This window comes from Triticum aestivum, chromosome 1B (assembly GCF_018294505.1).
Source record: "Triticum aestivum cultivar Chinese Spring chromosome 1B, IWGSC CS RefSeq v2.1, whole genome shotgun sequence".
Classification (NCBI taxonomy): Eukaryota; Viridiplantae; Streptophyta; class Magnoliopsida; order Poales; family Poaceae; genus Triticum; species Triticum aestivum.
The window spans coordinates 398,667,228-398,680,760 of NC_057795.1; positions in this window are offsets into that span (position 1 = coordinate 398,667,228).

Consider the following 13,533-nt stretch of genomic DNA (forward strand, 5'->3'; position numbering starts at 1 on the left):
ACCATGTCGAGTCCCCAGAACGCGAAGGGCCAGGCAATCGGTATGGTGCGGAGTGCTGACGCCGGCTGGTGGCTGCGTTTGCTGAAGCGTTGGCACCCTTCACACTTGAGAACGAGTGACTCGGCGTCTTCGAGGGTCGTCGGCCAGTAGAAACCATGGAGGAACGCCTTGGCCACCAGGGATCGCGATGCGGCATGGTGCCTGCACTCGCCCTGGTAGATGTCGAGGAGGATGTCGATGCCTTTGTCCTGCTCGACGCAGCGCTGGAACACGCCAGTGGAGCTGCGCTTGACGAGCTCGTTGTAGATGATGGTGTAGGCGGACGCCCGGCGCTGTATTTTGATAACCCACAAGTGTAGGGGATCGCAACAGCTTTTGAGGGTAAAGTATTCAACCCAAATTTATTGATTCAACAGAATGGGAGCCAAAGAATATTCTTGAGTATTAGCAGTTGAGTTGTCAATTCAACAACACTTGGATAACTTAGTATATGCAGCAAAGTATTTAGTAGGAAAGTAGTATGATAATAAAGGTAACGGTAGAAAAAGTAATGTTTTTGGGTTTTGTAGTAGTTGTAACAGTAACAACGGAAAAGTAAATAAGCGAAGCACAAGATGTGAAAAGCTCGTAGGCAATGGATCAGTGATGGATAATTATGTCGGATGCGATTCCTCATGCATTTAATAGCTATAACATAGGGTGACATAGAACTAGCTCCAGTTCATCAATGTAATGTAGGCATGTATTCCGTAAATAGTCATACGTGCTTATGGAAAAGAACTTGCATGGCATCTTTTGTCCTACCCTCCCATGGCAGCGGGGTCCTAGTGGAAACTAAGGGATATTAAGGCCTCCTTTTAATAGAGAACCGGAACAAAGCATTAGCACATAGTGAATACATGAACTCCTCAAACTACGGTCGTCACCGAGAAGTATCCCGATTATTGTCACTTCGGGGTTGTCGGATCATAACACATAATAGGTGACTATAGACTTGCAAGATAGGATCAAGAACACACATATATTCATGAAAACATAATAGGTTCAGATCTGAAATCATGGCACTCGGGCCCTAGTGACAAGCATTAAGCATAGCAAAGTCATAGCAACATCAATCTCAGAACATACTAGATACAAGGGATCAAACCCTAACAAAACTAACTTGATTACATGGTAAATCTCATCCAACCCATCACCGTCCAGCAAGCCTACGATGGAATTACTCACGCACGACGGTGAGCATCATGAAATTGGTGATGGAGGATGGTTGATGATGATGACGGCGACGAATCCCCCTCTCCGGAGCCCCGAACGGACTCCAGATCAGCCCTCCCAGGAGAGATTAGGGCTTGGCGGCGGCTCTGTATCGTAAAACGTGATGAAACTTTCTCTCTGATTTTTTTCTCCGCGAGACGGAATATATGGAGTTGGAGTTGAGGTCGGTGGAGCCTCAGGGGGCCCACGAGACAGGGGGCCGTGCCCAGGGGGAGGGTGCGCCCCCCACCCTCGTGGACAGGGTGTGGGCCCCTTGGTCTTGATTCTTTCTCCAGTATTTTTTATATTTTCCAAAAAGTGCCTCCGAGGATTTTCAGGACATTCCGAGAACTTTTGTTTTCTACACATAAAACAACATCATGGCAGTTCTGCTGAAAACAGCGTCAGTCCGGGTTAGTTTCATTCAAATCATGCAAATTAGAGTCCAAAACAAGGGCAAAAGTGTTTGGAAAAGTAGATACGTTGGAGATGTATCATATTTGCCGAGTCTCGGTCTCGTCCATGGGGAGAACCCCGTTCTCCAGAAATTCTGATATTGGGAGGGCCCAAGATGGAGCTGTAACCACGGTGAAGACGGCCACCAGGGTGGGTTCCGAGTTGGCAGCCCCCGAGCCGGGTTGAGCAGCCCCCGGGTCGGGGATGGCGATGGCCGGGTCCGGGTCGATGGTGGCCGGGTTGGGCTGAGCAGCCCCTGGGCCGGGTTCAGCAATCCCTGGGACAGCTTGAGGTACGGCCGGGTCGTCTGGAACATGAATGGACTCGGAGTCCGGTGATGGCTTGACGGACGGTTTGTGCAGGTGCTCGAGGGAGACGCCGGACAGGATGGCCTGTCGTGACGAGGCGATCTTGGCGAGCGTGTCGGCTGCTTCGTTCTCCGTGCGCGGGACGTGGAGGAACTCGCAACCCTCAAAGGATCCGGACAGCTTCTGGATGAGGACGCGGTAGCTTGCCATGTTTGAGTCGCAGGCGTCCCACTCGTCGGAGCACTGCTGCACCACCAGGTCCGAGTTGCCGTAGCACAGGATGCGCCGGATGCCGAGTTCCTTGGCAAGCCGGAGGCCGTGCACAAGGGCTTCATACTCGGCGACGTTGTTGGAGGCGGCGAAGTGGATCTGGAGCGCGTAGCGGAGCCGGTCGCCCTTCAGAGATGACAGTACGATGTCGGCCCCCAAGCCGAGTCACATCTTGGACCCGTCGAAGTGCATGCGCCAATGCGTCGAGCCGGGAGGCGGCGGCAGGTACTGGGTCTCGGTCCAGTCGACGAGGAAGTCGGCCAGGGCTTGAGACTTGATCGTGGTGCGGGGCTCGTAGAGGATGGTGTGGCCGGCTAGCTGGATCCCCCACTTGGCGACCCGGCCAGAGGCGTCCCAGCACCCGATGATTTCTCCGATAGGCATCGTGCTGACGACGGTGACGACGTGCTCTTGGAAGTACTGCTTCAGCTTCTTGGCGGTGAGGTACACACCGTAACACATCTTCTGGTAGTGCGGGTAGTTCTGCTTGGAGATGGAGAGCACTTCGCTCAGGTAGTAGACTGGGCGCTGGACGGCCTGGATCTTACCCTTCTCTGGTCGCTCGACCACCAGCACCGTGCTGACCGCCCACGAGGTCGTGGCAATGTAGAGCAACAGCGGCTCCTTGTCGGTTGGCGCGGCCAGGACTGGTGCGGTGGAGAGCATGCGCTTGAGGTCTTGGAAGGCCTCGTCTGCCTTGTCGTTCCATTCGAACGGACTTGTCTTCTTCATCAGCTGGTACAGGGGTAGCACCCTCTCACCCAGCCGGCTTAGAAACCGGCTGACTGAGGCCAAGCATCCGGTGAACTTCTGAACAGCGCGCAGCCGAGTCGGCCTGCGCATGCGCTCGATGGCCTTGATCTTCTCCAGGTTCACCTCAATGCCGCGTTCCGAGACGAGGAAGCCGAGTAGCTTTCCGGCCGGGACGCCGAATACGCATTTTTCCGTGTTAAGCTTGACCTTGTATTCCCGGAGGTTGGCGAATGTTTCCTTCAAATCGTCGAGGAGCGTGAGGTGCTGCTTGGTCTTCACCACGATGTCGTCCACGTACACGTGGATATTCCGGCCGAGTTGCGGCAGCAGGCATTTCTGCATGCAGCGTATGAAGGTGGCGCATCGTTCTTCAAGCCGAACGACATGGTGATGTAGCAATACGCCCCAAAGGGCGTGATGAAGGACGTCTTCAGGGCATCGGCCGGGTCCAGCTTGATCTAGTGGTAGCCGGAGTAAGTGTCTAGGAAGGACAGGAGCTCGCACCCGGCGGTCGAGACGATGACTTGGCCGATCCGCGAGAGAGCCAACGGATCCTTGGGACAGGCCTTGTTGAGGCTGGTGTAGTCGATACACATGCACCAGCTCTTGTTCTTCTTCAGGACGAGGACTGGGTTGGCCAGCCACTCGGGGTGAAACACTTCCATTATGAAGCCGGCCGCCAAAAGCTTGGCGACCTCTTCACCAATGGTTCTTCTCTTCTCTTCGGAAAATCATCGTAGGGGTTGACGGACAGGCTTGGCGTCCTTGCAGACGTGAAGTTTGTGCTTGGCGTACTTCCTCAGGATACCCGGCATGTACTTGGGGGTCCATGCAAACATATCCCGATTCTCACGGAGGAAGTCGACGAGCTCGCCTTCCTATTTGCTGTCGAGGCGGGCGCCTACGACAACGTACCTGCTGCAGCTGGGGTCTTCTGGGTTGAGCTTCACTTTCTTGGTCTCCTTGGAGGGCTTGAAGGCAGCCTCGTCAGCCGGGTCCGGGGTCGGGATCGACGCAGTGGAGGCCTCGCTTGCCAGGGTGACGATCCGGTCGGGCTGGCGCCGCTCCTCGGCAATGACCAGTGACTCGGCCAACTTGGCGCCGTCTTGGGCGCACTCCAGGGACTTGAGGCAATCGCCGGTGATCGTGATCAGGCCCTTGGGACCCGACATCTTCATCTTCAGGTACGCGTAGTGGGGAACCGCCATGAACTTGGCGAGTGCGGGCCGGCCCAGCAGCGCGTGATACGCGCTGGACAGGTCCACCACCTCGAATCAGATCGGTTCGCGTCGGAAGTGACTGCTGTCGCCAAATAGGACATCGAGACGAACCCGGCCAATGGGGGAGCAGGAGAGGCCGGGCATGATGCCGTGGAAGATCGTCCGGGTCGGCTCCAGGTCCTCGGCCTTGAGGCCGAGCTTGGTCATCGTGTCGCGTAGAGGATGTTGATGCTGCTGCCACCGTCAATGAGGACTCGGGAGAACTTGCATGTGCGTCGCGCGACAATGGTGGGGTTGAGGATGAGGGCGTAACCACCCGGACTCGGCATGACTGCCGGGTGATCCTCCCGGGTCCAGGTGATTGGGCGATCCGACCAATGCATGAAATCCGGCTTGGCCGAGACGACGGTGTTCACCTCCTGGCGAAGAAGGCGCTCGTTGCGCTTGTCGTTGCCGAGGCTGGTGAAGACGACGTAGGCCGCGTTCTGGTCGGGGTAGGCGTCGTTCCGCGTCGCACCATCGGCGGGAGGCGGCGGTTGCTACGTCTTGAGCTTGCGTTGGTTTTCCTTAAAGAGTAAAGGGTGATGCAGCAATAGTAGCGTAAGTATTTCCCTCAGTTTTTGAGAACCAACGTATCAATCCAGTAGGAGGCTCCTCAAAAGTCCCACGCACCTGCACAAACAAACAAAGAACTCGCAACCAACGCAATAAAGAGGTTGTCAATCCCTTCACGGCCACTTGCGAAAGTGAGATCTAATAGAGATAGTATGATAAGATAAATATATTTTTGGTATTTTATAATATAAATGCAAAAAGTAAAGATGCAAATAAAAGTAAATTGGAAGCAAATATGATAAGATATAGACCTGGGGACCATAGGTTTCACTAGAGGCTTCTCTCAAGATAGCATAAGTATTACGGTGGATGAACAAATTACTGTCGAGCAATTGATAGAAAAGCAAATAATTATGAGATTATCTAGGCATGATCATGTATATAGGCATCACGTCCGCAACAAGTAGACCGACTCCTGCCTGCATCTACTACTATCACTCCACACATCGACCGACTCCTGCCTGCATCTAGAGTACTAAGTTCATAAAGAACAGAGTAACGCATTAAGCAAGATGACATGATGTAGAGGGATAAACTCATGCAATATGATATAAACCCCATCTTTTTATCCTCGATGGCAACAATACAATACGTGCCTTGCAACCCTTTCTGTCACTGGGTAAGGACACTGCAATATTGAACCCAAAGCTGAGCACTTCTCCCATGGCAAGAAAGATCAATCTAGTAGGCCAAACCAAACTAATAATTAGAAGAGACTTGCAAAGATAACTCAATCATACATAAAAGAATTCAGAGGAGATTCAAATATTTCTCATAGATAAACTTGATCATAAACCCACAATTCATCGGATCTCGACAAACACACCGCAAAAAGAGTTTACATCGAATAGATCTCCACAAGAGATGGGGAGAACATTGTATTGAGATCCAAAAAGAGAGAAGAAGCCATCTAGCTAATAACTATGGAACCGAAGGTCTGTGGTAAACTACTTACAACTCATCGGAAGGGCTATGGTGTTGATGTAGAAGCCCTCCGTGGTTGATTCCCCCTCCGGCAGAGCGCCGGCGAAGGCTCCAAGATGGGATCTCGCGGATACAGAAGGTTACGGCGGTGGAAATTGTGTTTCGGTGGCTCCATGGATGTTTTCGGGGTACATAGGCTTGTATAGGAGGAAGAAGTACGTCGGTGGCCACCCGAGGGGCCCACGAGACAGGGGGCGCACCCTGTAGGGGTGGGTGCGCCCTACCCTCTCGTGCCCGCCTCGGCTGCTTCTTGACTTGCACTCCAAGTCCTCTGGATCACGTTCGTTCCAAAATCACGCTCCCGAAGGTTTCATTCTGTTTGGACTCCGTTTGATATTCCTTTTCTTCGAAATACTAAAATAGGCAAAAAACAGCAATACGGGCTGGGCCTTCGGTTAGTAGGTTAGTCCCAAAAATGATATAAATGTGTAAAATAAAGCCCATAAACATCCAAAAGGGGTAATATAATAGCATGGAACAATCAAAAATTATAGATATGTTGGAGACATATCAGCGGTGGAGGCGGAGGCGGCTGTCATGCGCTTGGAGCTGGAGCCGGAGCCGGAGGAGGCGGGACGTCTCCCCTCATGATGCGCTTGGTGATGGCGCACTGCCGAAGCGTGTGCGTGGAGGGTCTTGCGCCGCTGTGGTGCTCGCATGGGGCGTCGAGCATCTCTTCGAAACTCATGGCGGGTTGCCACGCCATCTTGCCGGTCTGCCGGCGCTTTGATGCCGGGTCCGTCGCGGGCTCGGTGGCCGCGACGAGCCGGCTATCGTGATGCTGCGCCAGCTGGTCGGCCTTGCGCTTGTTGTTCTGGTGATGCTGCTGCCGGCTGCTTTCGCCGACCGGCTTCGGGGGAGGAACCGGCTTCGCCTTGCCGGGTTAATCCAGTGCCACCTTGATCTTCATGGCGGAGTCGGCGTTGGCGTACTTGTCCGCCGTCACCATGAGCGCGGCCATGGTGGCTGGCTTGGAGCGTAAGAGCTTGTGCTTGAGGAGGGTGTCGTCTTGGCACCCGCTGACGAAGTACTGGATCGCCTGGACTTCATGGACGCCCTTGCAGCTGTTTCGGAGCTCGGTCCAGCGTGCGAGGTACTCGCGGACCGTCTTCGTCGGCCCCTGCACGCACATGGCGAGATGGCTAGGGCCACAGGGTCACTTGTAGGTCCCCATGAAGTTGCGGACAAAGGCCTCCTCGAAGTCGACCCACGCGTTGATGCTGCCCATCGGCAGACTGTTCAACCACGTGCAGGCCGACCCCTGGAGCATGAGCGGTGCGTAGCGCACGGCGAGACGACGATTGGCACCGGTGATGCCAATGGCCGTGGTGTAGTCGATGAGCCAGTCTTTTGGCTTCACGGTCCCATTGTACTTGAGGGTGTCGCGGGGAAGCATGAACCCTTTGGGGAAGGGCTCCTCCCGGATGCGTGGCTCTCCTCCACCTCCAGGGAGCGAGTGAGCTGATTGAGGCGGTGGCGAGCATCGGTATCGTCGATGGCGCGCGGGCCGAGTCGACTGGCGGCTAGGCCCCGAGGGGCTGGGTCGGTGGGAACCGAACGCCGGCTATGCTGGCCGGGTCCGCGCTGACTCTCCACTGCAGGCTCGTTGCCCAGGACATCGGTGGCTGTGGCGGCCGGGTTGCACCGAGTCTGGGCTTGGCTGGGGTGCGCCTCGGGCGGCGAGGAAGCCATGTGCAGAAGTTCGCCGGGTCCGCTAAGGCGGGCGGAGCCGGACCCCGCCGGCTTGGCGAGCTGGTGGAGGCGATCTTGGTGGGCGTTGGCGGCATGGAGGAGCTCGCGCATCCGCCCGATGCACTCTTTCAGCTCCTCACCCGTGAGCTGGTCGAGGCTGACTGCGGCTGCCTCCGCAACGCGCATGTTCTTCACTGGGGTCTCGTAGACGGTTCGGACGGCGCCGAGGGCCCGGCCGATCGCTCCTCCCCGGGCGCGCACATCGGCGACCCAGCTTGGCTCGACCGCGATGGGCGCGAATCTGTGGGCGGCGTCATGCTCCATCTGAGCGGCCTCCAAGCGATGCTTGGTGGCGGCGAGCGTCTCGGACAGGTCCAGCATCTGCTGGCGCCTTACCTTGAGCTGAGATCGGGCCTCGACGACGTTGGTGGCGTCGACGTCGGTGCCGATGGGGATGCGGAGGCTCTGCATCGCGGCGCGCAACAAATCGGACGGCTCGGTCAATTCCACGGCGGCCCTGGCTTCCACGGCCTTCCTCGTCTTGCTCGACGAGGAGGAGGCGCCATCGCCGGTGACATAAACCTCCACATGGACGTCTATCGCCCCGGCGGCAATGCCACCGCCGAGGGAAAGCGCAGAGTCAGAGTAGCTGAGCACCTCGCTGGGGTACTTGTCGGCCGCGAATGCATCGGAGATGCGTAGCGCGGCGAAGGAGGCGGCAAGCGTGCCAACGACGTCATCCGCCAGCGCGACGGACTCGTCGGTGTAGGAGAAGGGCCCCATCTGAAGCATGCTCCCGGCCAGCTCCTCGAGCTGCCCCACGGTGGGCGCCAACTGTCGTGGTGGGCGCACGGCAGATGCCAAGGGATGGCTAGAGAGGAGGAGGAGGCTCGAGGGCGCTAGGGGGCTCCAGAGGCGAGGTTGGCATGAGCGGGCGCGGGATGCCGGACATACCCAGGTTCGGGGCTCTCCGGAGAGATAATACCTCTAGTCCCGCCGAGTATAGTTGGATGGTCGATAGTACAATGTTGCTCCTGGAGCTGTATGAGGAGGAAGGAAGCTGGCCAAGGCTTGGGCTGCTCCTCCTCTCCGGTGCTGCGATTTGGGTGGCTAGTCCTATGATTGCTTGTGTTTGTTTCTCGCAAGTTGCCTTGTGTATCTTCCGCTACTTGCCTCTGTAGGCGTGGGTTCCTGGGGGTTTTATAGATCAACCCACCTAGGGTTACAATGGTAATATGCCAAGTCGTTGGGTCCGTATTGTCGGTGTCCGGGATACCGGGCCGGGTCCCGCTTGAGGGCTTGTGGTTCGCCGGGTTCCCCTAGGTGCGGTCCCCGCGTGCCTAGGGGGACTGTGCGCCATCTTGTCGATCGTCAGGGTGTGGCCGAGTCGAGTCGTGTACAGTGCTCTCGTCAGGTTGCCGCTTGCTGTCGTCAGTGGTGAGGGCGGGAGCACTATTGCCACGCCGGCCCTGGTCAACGGGTAGGTAAGGGGCATTGTTGCCACACTCCGGCTGACCATAGGCATGGGTGGAAACACTGTTGTCTTGGTCATCGGTGATTGAGGTCTCGTCCCATCGTACAGCCTGGATGGGACGGGAGCTTGACCCGTGGCTGGATTGCGGCGCACGCCACGGGTGGGGTCGGCTTGTTGGGGAAGCCTTGGTCGCGCCGGGTTCGGCTGCCTTGCGCCAGTTGCTGAGGCCAGGTCGACGTACCTTGCCGGGTCGGCGAGTTTGGCCGGGTTGTGGGCCTTGCCGGGTCGAGCGACCCGGCCAGGCGCGTGCCGGTTTTGAGGGGCGATGCGGGCCCCGCTATTTTTGAAGAGGATCCGGGTTCCGTTGCCTGCCCGGGGTTCATCCCCCCGACACTTTGTGATAGCCATAGTGTTTCATGTTATATATCTTGCCATCACATAGTTGTTTATCTTGCTTAGCATAAGTTGTTGGTGCACATAGTTGAGTCTAGTATATTTAGATTTTGTGCTTGACAAATTAAATGCTAGTTTTATTCCGCATTTGTTCAAGCCTAAATCATAATTATTTTAAAGTGCCTATTCACCCCCTCCCCTCTAGGAGGCATCCACATCCTTTCAGTCATCTAGGTGGAAGCCTTGAATGGTCGTCCATAGGGATACAAATTGGTGGATATGCTCCATAGTGAAGTTGGCCGAAACTTTGACCTTGGCAACCAAGCACCATTATTGAGCGCCTCTCCGACCTTCCAATTTTTGCGCGATGAAGCCTCAAAAATGAGTGGAGCTATCTCCTTGGGTTTCCGATCGTTAATTCATGGAGCCTCTGCTTGGAGCCTTCACAAGATCAAAACCACATTACTCTCAAGTTGGACATCCACAAAGCATTCAATTTGGTCAAATGGGAATACATCATCGACCTTTTGCAGAAAGGAGGTTTCCCCACCAAATTCAGAAATCGGATCACTGCCCTTTTGTGTTCCTCCTCTTCCAGGGTCCTCCTCGATGGAGTGCCAGGTCCACCGATCAATCATGGATGTGGTCTGCGACAAGGAGATCCACTATCACTGCTACTGTTTCTCATCGCCATTGATCCCCTACAGTGGCTTCTGAACAACGCCACCACAAAGGGCCTACTACACAAGATTCGTGGACGGAGGGCCACTGTGCGTACCTCTCTCTATGAGGATGACGGGGCAGTCTTCATGGCGCCCATCAGGAGGGGCATTGATTAGCTCTATCAGATTTTACACTGCTTTGGCGAGGTCACGGGTCTTGCAACCAACTTTCAGAAGAGTTCGGTCTTACCCATCAAATGCGGCAACATAAGCTTGGCGCCCATCCTTCGTAACCCGATGGCCAAAAGATCCTCCTTCCCAATGAGATACCTTGGACTCTCACTCTCGGTATGGCAACTAAAAAAAGTGGACTTTCAACTCTTGGAGGACAAGGTGGCAGCTAAGCTCACTCCTTGGTATGGAGGCAACATCACTGCCATTGGATGCACCGCCCTTGTCAAATCAGTTCTCCTGCCAAGAGTTATACTACATCACGCCTCTCATCATTCCCCCGAGCACCCTACATAACACCAACAAACTGGAAAGAGCTTTTGTCTGGGCTGGCTCGGACAAGACAACAAAGGAGTGAAATGCAAGTAGAATTGGGACTTGGTATGCAGGTTGTACGAGCGTGGAGGCCTTGGAGTACTCAACACAGACAAGTTTGTGCGAGCTTTGAGACTCAAATGGCATGCTTTGAATGGAAAGAGCATGCCAAGATGTGGGTTGGCATGGGCAACCCCTGCAATGAACATGACCTCAACCTCTTCTACGCATCCACCACCATCACCATTGGGAACAGAGCATTGATCTTTTTCATGGTGACATCCTTGAGGCTGTATACCGCGACAACCCGAATGCCTGAAGGTAACACGGTGAATTAAGTTTGCTTCATTCCATGTCCTCTGACACCACCGAGGTTGTAGAGTGAGGATAAACACCGGGTGGCATACGAAAAATAAGGTACCATGATACCATTGTATGGCAGTGGCACAAAGCATGTGCACAATCGAAGCACATACAAGAAAAGAACGAAGCATTAGGTAATATCAGGAAGCACCAGGAAGCACAAAATTATGCTATCACAACTGATGTGAGACGAAATAGAAACATCAAAATTTGAATTCCGAAACAGGAAATGGTTATTGCGGAGATTTGGATACAAAAATAAAGGAATCATGAGGCAATGTTTGCAGCAAACATTATGTACAATAGAAACAAATGTATTATCCCTATAAGAAAAGATTGAAGGAAATGTATGAATTAAAGAAGCATAATTAGCATTCTGTGGCGCAAAACCTGTGTATAATGGAACCACATGTGAGACTTGATGGAAGCATGGATGGGAATCATAGAGACATGAATTCGTAAATTGACATGCTTGAAACCAAGATCTAGGTACCAAAAGAGACCAACTACCGCGAGAGTATGCTTTCTTGTTTTCTTGGTGTCGGATTCTGTAAAACCCTTCTTAATGAATGAATAGGGCAAAGTTTTTGCCCTCGTTGCGAAAAAATGATGCTATCAATTATAATGTATTCGTCATAAAGATCAAGATGAATTTGATGCTATCTCATCAAATTACTCTCCCACAAGCATCTGTCCAAAGACAAGGTAATGAATCTCGTGCCCGGCTTTCTAAGTTTTGAAATAATATGGCAATCTGGTCACCTATATCGTAGGCGGCCCTGCCATTGTGTAGGGAGTTACCGCTGGAGGAGGTGGAAGCCAGGGAGGCAGGCCGAAGCCGGCGGAGACGCGACCATCAGGTCGATCAAATCGCATGTCGAGTGCAGGCGCCGTACTAATCATGCGCCCGAGCAAACGAGGAGTCGTCGACGGGAAGGAGCCTCGCGGGAGGGGTTGGCCGAAATCACTATTCTGACCTTTTCAGCAATCTTTGCCACAAAGTGGACTCGACATGGAAGTATTTCACGATCTGACCCTTTTAGCAACGCCACAGCCCGTGGCGTTTCTTCTCCATATAAAAACGCCAAGCTAGCTAGCGTTTCAAATCCACATTCAAACTCCGGAGTAGCTAGCTTTTCCAATCCACATAGAAACGCCAAGCAAGTGGACGTTGTTGCCTTGGCCAGAAACGCCGTAGGGCTTGGCGTTTAGGCCCTGGGTTTAGGAGCAGCTTTTTACTTTGGCAAGGGGAAGCGAATGGGCTGGGTGCCAGCGCAGAAACGCCAAAGTCCTTGGCGTTGCTTACCTGGTCCGCAACGCGAGCAACTTGGGCGTTTCTCCTTTGGGCAGGAACGCTAGCTAGCTCGGCGTTTCTCCTTTGGGCAGGAACGCTAGCTAGCTCGGCGTTTCTCTTTTGGGCAGGAACGCTAGCTAGCTCGGCGTTTCTCCTTTAGGTAGGAACGCTAGCTAGCTCGGCGTTTTTATTTGGGGAAGAAACACCGCGGGTTTTGGCGTTGCTAAAAGGGTCAGGTCGTAAAATACTTTTATGTCGAGTTCACTTTGTGACAAAGTTTGTTGATAGGGTCAGAATAGTGATTTGGGCCGGAGGGGTTGGCCTAATCGCCACATGGCCAGGTTGTCGGGCAATCGTGGGTTGACTGGTGGACTGGAAGGAGCGTGGTTAGTTTCGTAACTGTAGTGAATTTGTAATTAATAAGGATATTAAAAAAATAAGTGCCGTCGGATGGAGAAACAAATCGATGGTTGTGGAGAAGTCTGATGGAAAGAAAAGATTTGTAGATTTACTGACCTATGGAGTTATCCTCTCATCCATAAATAAGCTCCAGTCAGACTACAACTCCAGTCAAGTACGTATCCGAGAACGTTTGTGTATTGTTAGATGTGATTCCCGTACTTCCATGGCCATATATACACATCCCTTTGCCTCTTCTACTACCGTACTTACTCTCTCACAACCGGCGAACAACCGACGTATTGTGCATCTCTGTTTCGAAACAGAGAACAACCTGATCGATGGATTATGGCTGACGAAAAGGAGAACCCGGGGTAAGCTCGTCCACGGAACTTGTGCTGTAAATTTCCAGGTTATCTCATTCTGCAGAATATTTATGGAAAATTGCCGTGTTGATATCTCTAGCACCTATGAATTGCAACTGGTTTAAATTTGGCTGATTGTCTCCTTTCCATTCTCGTGCTATATTTTAAGTACGCTAAGTTGGTCTCATCAGTTTCTGCTTGTCTCGTCTGCCAAGAGTTTGATTTTTTTTCGGGGATGTAATAAGTTTGATTTTACATGGAGATCCGTGTAAACATTTTTTAACCTTTTTCTTTTCTTTCCCAGTTTAGTTGAGTCATTTAGACACGCAATAACTAGAGCAGGGTGTGTGTGCCTGCGTGTTGTGTTGTATATTAGCAGCGTTTAAACACATGAAAAAATCAGCGCACCAATATACCCAAAGTAAACGCGAGCGATGGAGTTGTGGTCTTGTGTACGTGCAAAGAGAAGCCAATGAAACCCCCGC